The 7152-nt window shown below is 41.9% G+C and overlaps 1 protein-coding gene across 6 annotated transcripts in view; it reads right to left on the reverse strand.

Annotated features, from left to right (window-relative positions):
- The window catches only part of Pcmtd1 (protein-L-isoaspartate (D-aspartate) O-methyltransferase domain containing 1), a 93096-nt gene that overhangs the window by 30976 nt on the left and 54968 nt on the right, over positions 1–7152 (reverse strand). The gene's annotated exons all lie outside the window — the stretch shown is intronic.

Below are 7152 nucleotides of genomic sequence, written 5' to 3' on the forward strand. Positions count from 1 at the left end.
TCAAACAAATGCTCACATACAAGCTCCAATTCAAAAAACCAAATACAAACAATGCTTTATCCCAATAGACTACCAGCACATTCATCTTGGTTACTGTTGACTGAAACAGAAAAGTGATTTTTACTTGGAAAATGTGTTTAAATGAGAAATTTCAATTACGAGAACACTTGATTCAGCAAATCATAATGTAGAGAATTAACATCCTTAGAAAGATTTTACTTTGTTTTGGAGGGGTGCGGGGGGGTGCTGTGCTCAGATGGTCCCAGGTAAAGTTCCAGCTGGTGCTGAGCTGTTCTACAATGAGGACAGCCTTGGGAACTCCTGGCCTTGTCCTCTCCTCTCAAGTACTGGGATTACAGGTGAGAGCCACCATGTCTACCCAGCCTCAACTGTTATGCTTTTGGAAGTGAACAAATTCAAACAATTTTAAGCACTTCTTTTCAAAGTGATGTTTTCAACTAAAAACGGGAACATCAGTACAAAACCGTAAGACTTCATATTATTATAAACAATAAAACTGAAATTTCATTTAAAAACTCCATCCCAGATCAAACTTAAAATAGCATACAAAGTAACGTCACTCTTTAGTGCCGAGTCTATGTATCTTGAGAATTTGAATTTCCAAGGGTGTGAACAGAGAATGTAGCGAAGAAATAAAGTTTGCCTCATTTAAAAATAGTTCAGGGGTTGGGGCTAGAGAGACAGTTGAGGAGTTAGGAACACTGGCTGCTCATACACAGGATAGGTTCTGGTCCTCTGTAACTCCAGTTCCAGGAATCCCACACCCTCTCTGGCCCCTGGGAGCACTAGGCATGCATGTGGTACATTTAAATACATGCAGGCTAAACACTCATTCACATAAAATTAAAAAAACAAAATCTTAAAAAAAATAGTTCATTGGAAATGAGCAGCAGGTCACAATCTTAGTTGAAAAATTACTGGCAGCTGACTACTTCTGGGTGAGGAAGGCTGATCTTTAAGGGAGGGACTCTAGATAGGCTGACTTAATCCCAGTGGATGAACTTGTACTAAGGGACATCTGGGGACACTAACTTTACATGATAGATCTTAATACAAAAATGACAGAATGTGTCAACGCCGGTGGGGGGGATATGGGAGGGTGCCAAAGGAGAAGGGGGTATAAAGATGATTTTCTGTATGAAAGACACAAAAATTCATTAAAATTTTTTAAAAATTTTTAAGATATTCTTTTATTTACCAGTCAAAAAAATCAAGTATAGAGCTACACATTACTCAGAAGCGTTTCTTAGCAAAGCTTCTTAGTCATAGAAATCACAGTTTTTTCAGCCCTGGTATGGATAAGGCTTCCCTCCTTTAACTCCTGGGCTGTTTCAAAGGGTAGAGATTACACACCACCATCCTCCCTCCCCCACCCCTTGGAGGGGCATATTAAGAACTTCATCTATGAACCAATCCTTGGACATGACATTGTCTCTAGTTTTGTGCCTTGTTCATTCATATTGCTTTACAATGACTTCCAATTATAATGCTTTACTTCTCATTTAGTCTAATGTCTTACAGAAAATGCTACAAAGTAAAGAGCATAGAGCATCCTCACGGTTCCTCATCCTACATCTTCATGGTATAGGGCAGTGAACTATCCCACACTCCATTTCAGTTCCTAGTCAATTAGAATAGTCCAACCCTTCACACAGAGCTCTCAAGCGCGGTGCGCTCTCAGTTTCTGAATTCATGTACTCATAAATGATACACTCTGAATACCATGGCAAATTGTTAGGAAAAATCCAAGAATGTAGAATTTGTAAAGGGTCCCTGGAATATTATTATCCTTTTAGGTTATGATGTTATTACTGTAACATCATCCCAGAGTGGTTATATTCAGCAGACCATGAGAATCTCAGAGAAATCAGATCCTATTTGGTGCCCACTTCCTGAGCCTTGTTTAGTGCTTTGATTATAACAGGGAATCATAAATATTTGTTGAATTACTGGATGAAAAGATGGGGATGAAAGGGTGGGTGAATGGCCGAATGAAGAAGATAACAAGAAGGCCGGCCAGGGGCTAGTACCCTTTCCTCTCCTGGAGGAACATGTCTGCTGGGAATTCTCAACCTCTAGAAACAAGGATTTTTTTTTACTCAACTTCTGAGGGATTTTACTTTTCAAAAAAACTTTTTAAATTTTAAAAATAGTTCAGACTAAGAAGGGCTTGGAGGGTCATGGGGTAGATACGGGAGGGAAATATGCTCAAAGTATACTATATGCCTGCATGCAAACAACCTTAAGTAGCCTCACATAATAATCATAAAAGACAACAGTAATTGTTTAAAAGGTCATTCCAGTTAAAGCAAACCTGCAGACAGCCTATGACTGAAGCTGAGCAAGAGGAAAAATGCAGGCTGACTTTATCCTTCATCTTTCAGAAAATGCCCTTTCTACACTAGGCTGAATCACTAGCTGAGAACTGTTTGAGAGTAGTCTTAATCCTGTTCCTGATTTGTCTATGAAAATGGGTGGATGGATGGATGGATGGATATCAGCTACTTGTTTCCTTTTAGTACTTTGTTCTTTTATATTCCAAATCACTTAAAAAAATTAAAATTAAAAAGTTAAAGACTAAACTGTAATCAATTAACAATATAAACACAGAAGGGAAAATGTTCAACAAAATCTCATTTTGCTTTTAAATTTTTAAATATTTTATTTTTCCATACGAGTGTATTGCCTACATATATGTAAGTATATCTATGTCATGCAATGCCCACAGAGGTCAGAAGAGGGAATCAGATTCTCTGGAACTGGAGTTACACATGGTTCTTAGCTGCCATGTGGGTGCTGGGAATTGAACCTGGATCCTCTGCAAGAGTAGCCAGTGCTCTTAACAGATGTGACACCTCTACAACCCCTGTAATATATTATTAAAAAGAAAATACTAACAGATGATGCAACCTTTAACAATTAACTATCAAAAGAGAAAATAGAAAATAGTTTATTAAAATTAGTAGTTACTAAGAAGTATATATCTATTCTATATAGTATTAAAAATTATTTTTAAGATGACAAAAGCTCACTTATTTTAAATAATAATATAACAAAATCTCAATATAATAAAATCTAGAGAGAAATTTTATTATTTTCCCAACAGTTTCACTATGTAGACCAGAATGGCCTTGAACTCAGAGATCCATCTGCCTCTGCCTCCAAAGTGCTGGGATTAAAGGCATGCACACCGTGACCAGCTGACCAATTATCTTTTTTATAATCAACTGTACCTAAACAGCTCATTTCTCCACCAGCTAATCAATAACTAAAGTGTACACATAAAGGTAAAATTTACTAAGCTTAGGTATGAACTGCCTATGTAATAACTGCAGGTGCTATTTACATTTACTACATCAACTTTATGGGATTCCTCACAGTTAGAGAATGTGGTATGGATGCACAGAAGCCTGTCGGATACCCATCAAGGAAACTTGAGAGCTTCACACTATGTGTGAATGAAGTTCACTCTGCTGTATTTCCTATGCTAATTCACTGAATACAACCACAGACAAAAAGCACTTTATAACCCATAAGTGGAAGAAGAGGATTATTCAGGATCCATCATTTCAGCTGAGGACTCCACAGCTCATACAGCATGGCACAGTGAAAACAGGATTTACAGTGTGAGGTCTTCATTTCTACTCCTAGTTACTCCTCTTGCCCGGGGAATAATCTAAGACTAGTCAGTTACTATCTGTATCAGTCAGGGTTCCCCAAAGAAACAAAACTGGTAGAATGAATATATATGTATAGAGATTTATCAGCTTAGCTCACAGGACAGAGTCCGAGTAGTCCAACAATGGCTGAGAATCCATAGTCACTCAGTCCACAAGCCTGGATGTCTCAGTAGTCCCAATCTGGTGCTGAAGGTCTGACGAATTCCAAAAGATCAGCTAGTCTTCAATCTACAGCAGCAAGACAAACTCACCAGCGAGAGAAGGCAAGCAGCAAGAAGCCATGTGTTCTCCCCTGCCATGGCCTTTTATACTGGCTGCCATCAGAAGGTAACAACCGCATTTAGGGTGTGTCTTCCAGCTTCAGATGATCCAATCAAGATCTCTCTCATTTCAGTTAATCCCAGATCCAGTCAAGTTGACAAACAGGATTAGCCATCACAAGTTCACCCCTTGTCAACTTGACGCCCAGTAGCATCTCTCTATGTCGTGCTTAATTTTCAAATGAAAACAATGTTGAGGTCATAATTTCACCTAACATGATATAACTATCCCATCATACAATGACCAATGCATTATATATCTCAGAGAAGGTGATAAGGTCTTTGAAGAATGCTTAGTCCTGTGTCTCATAACCCAATCATATAGGTTCATGACTCTTAACCACTTAACACTTATCTCAATTACACATTCAAAAAAATAACTCAAGTATCTGCTTAACATATGTGCATACATGCACAAGCCTATTCTTAACCAAGTAGAACAAGAATACTCATGTCAATTACAATCCATGTTTCTGCAACTGGTCACATGGCCTAAGATGGTATTTGTAACTACCTTCCTTTACTACCCATTCTGTATTTCCTCCACCATCAACAAGCACCTCTGCAGGTCCTGGCTCTTTCCCTGGAGGGAGTGACCCATACTTTCATCCTTGAAGGGTCTGGGCCATTTGTTGTCCTGTCTGGACTGGGCTGTTGCAGTTTCCCATTGACCTTAATCACAGGACATGGTAACACCAAAAGTCGCCCTAAGGAATCTCCTACCTTCCAGATATAGTCTTCATTACCTCCATAGTGGAGAACCAGTCCAATTTCCCCCTGGTAGTCTGGATCAATCACCCCTCCTAATACTGTTATTCCTTTCTGAGCCTGCTGACTTAAGGGCATCAGAAGCCCAAAGTGTCCATTAGCTTCCAGTTCAATGGAATGTTTGTTGTCTCTCCTGGCAGAAGCACTCCCTCCTCTGGAACCAAAACATCCAAGCCAGTAGAGTGCAAAGTCGAGGGTACAGGAAGCAAAAATTTTCACAGTGGGTTACCAGGGGTGATAGTGAGTGGAATCATTCCCACTTCCACCCCTTGATTCCTGGACCCGTGAATCCTGGCTACAGGAGAAACTGTACCATATGTTGGATGCTGATTCAAAGCATACACTGCTTCTGGAGGACCCTGCCCCAGCCCTCCAGGCTATTGCCACCTAATTGGCGCTGTAACTGAGTCTTTAAGAGACCACTCCATCGTTCTATCAAGACAGCTGCTTCAGGATGGTGGGGAACATGGGAAGACCAGTGGATTCCATGACCATGGGCCCACTGTTGCACTTCTTTGGCTGTGAAGTGAGTTCCCTGGTCAGAAGCAATGTTGTGTGGAATACCATGATGGTGGATAAGGCATTCTGTTAAGTCCCTGGATAGTAGTTTTGGCAGAAGCATTACGTGCAGGAAAGGAAAATCCATAACAAGTGTCTATTCCTGTAAGGACAAAACGCTGTCCCCTCCAAGATGGAAGTGGTCCAATGTAGTTAACCTGCCACCAGGTTGCAGGCTGGTTGCCATGGAGAACAGTGCCATATTGGGGGCTCAGTGTAGGTCTCTCCTGTTGGCAGATCTGGCACTCAGCATCAGCTGTAGCCAGGTCACCTTTCGTGAGTAGGAGTCTATGCTGTCGAGCCCATGCATAACCTCCATCTCTGCCACCATGACCACTTTGTTCATAGGCCCATTGAGCAATGAGAAGGGTAGCTGAAGAAAGAGGCTGACAATCCACAGAGCGGGTCATCCGATCTACTTGATTATTGAACTCATCTTCTGCTGAAGCCACTTTTCAATAAGCATTTACATGAGACACAAGTATGTTCACATCCTTTGCCCATTTGGAGAGATCTATCCACATGCTTCTTCCCCAAATGTCTTTCTCACCAATTTTCTAATCGTGCTCCTTCTAAGTCCCTGACCATCCAGCCAAACTATTGGCAACAGCCCATGAATCAGTATATAATCACACTTCTGGCCATTTCTCCTTCCAAGCAAAATGCACAACCACATGCACTGCCCAAAGTTCTGCCCACTGTGAAGGATTTCCTTCCCCAGTGTCCTTCAAGGTTGTTCCAGAAATTGGCTGTAATGCCGCAGCTGTCCACTTCTGAGTGGTGCCTGCATAGCGTGCAGAACCATCTGTAAACCAAGCCCTAGTCTTCTCTTCCTCGGTCAACCGATCATAGGGCACACCCCGTGAAGCCATAGGTGCATGCTTGAGAATAGGAGGCATCGTAACAGAAGTAGGAACCATAGGCATTTGGGCAACTTCTTCATGTAACTTGCTTGTGCCCTCCAGGCCTGCTCGAGCCCGATCACATATATACCACTTCCATTTGATAATGGATTGTTGCTGTGCACGGCCTACTTTATGGCTTGGGGGGTCAGATAACACCCAGCTCATGATGGGCAGTTCCGATCACATGGTGACTTGGTGGCCCATTGTCAAACATTCAGTTTCCACTAAGGCCCAATAGCAGGCTAAGAGCTATCTCTCAAAGGGAGAATAGTTGTCTGCAGATGAAGGCAAAGCCTTACTCCGAAATCCCAATGGCCTCTGCTGTGATTCCCCTCTGGGGGCCTGGAAGAGACTCCAAACACCATCTTTATCTGCCACTGATACTTCAAGCACCATCGGGTCTGCTGGCTCAGAGCAGCTTGTACAGCAGCCTGGACCTGTTGAAGGGCCCTTTCCTGTTCCAGGCCCCACCCGAAGGTAGCTGCCTTCTGAATCACTTGATGATATAGGTCGTAGTAATACACCCAGATGAGGAATGTACTGGCTCCAGAATCCAAACAGGCCCACAAGCATTGTCCTTCTTTCTTGGTGGAGGGAGGGGCCAAATGCAACAAGTTGTTCTTCATGTTAGAAGGAATGTCTCTGCATGCTCCACACCACTGAACTCCTAGAAATTTCACTGAGGTAGAAGGCCCTTGAATTTTGGTTGGATTTATTTCCCATCCTCTCATGCGCATATGCTTAACCAACAAGTCCAGACTGTCTGCTACCTCCTGCTCACTGGATCCAATCAGCATAACATCATCAATGGAGTGGACCAGTGTGATATTCTGTGGAAGAGTCTGGCAGTCAAGATCCCTTCAAACCAAGTTATGGCACAATGCTGGAGAGTTAATATAC

The sequence above is a fragment of the Nannospalax galili genome, unplaced genomic scaffold (assembly GCF_000622305.1).
Source record: "Nannospalax galili isolate Female #2095 unplaced genomic scaffold, S.galili_v1.0 scaffold639, whole genome shotgun sequence".
NCBI classification, from domain to species: Eukaryota; Metazoa; Chordata; class Mammalia; order Rodentia; family Spalacidae; genus Nannospalax; species Nannospalax galili.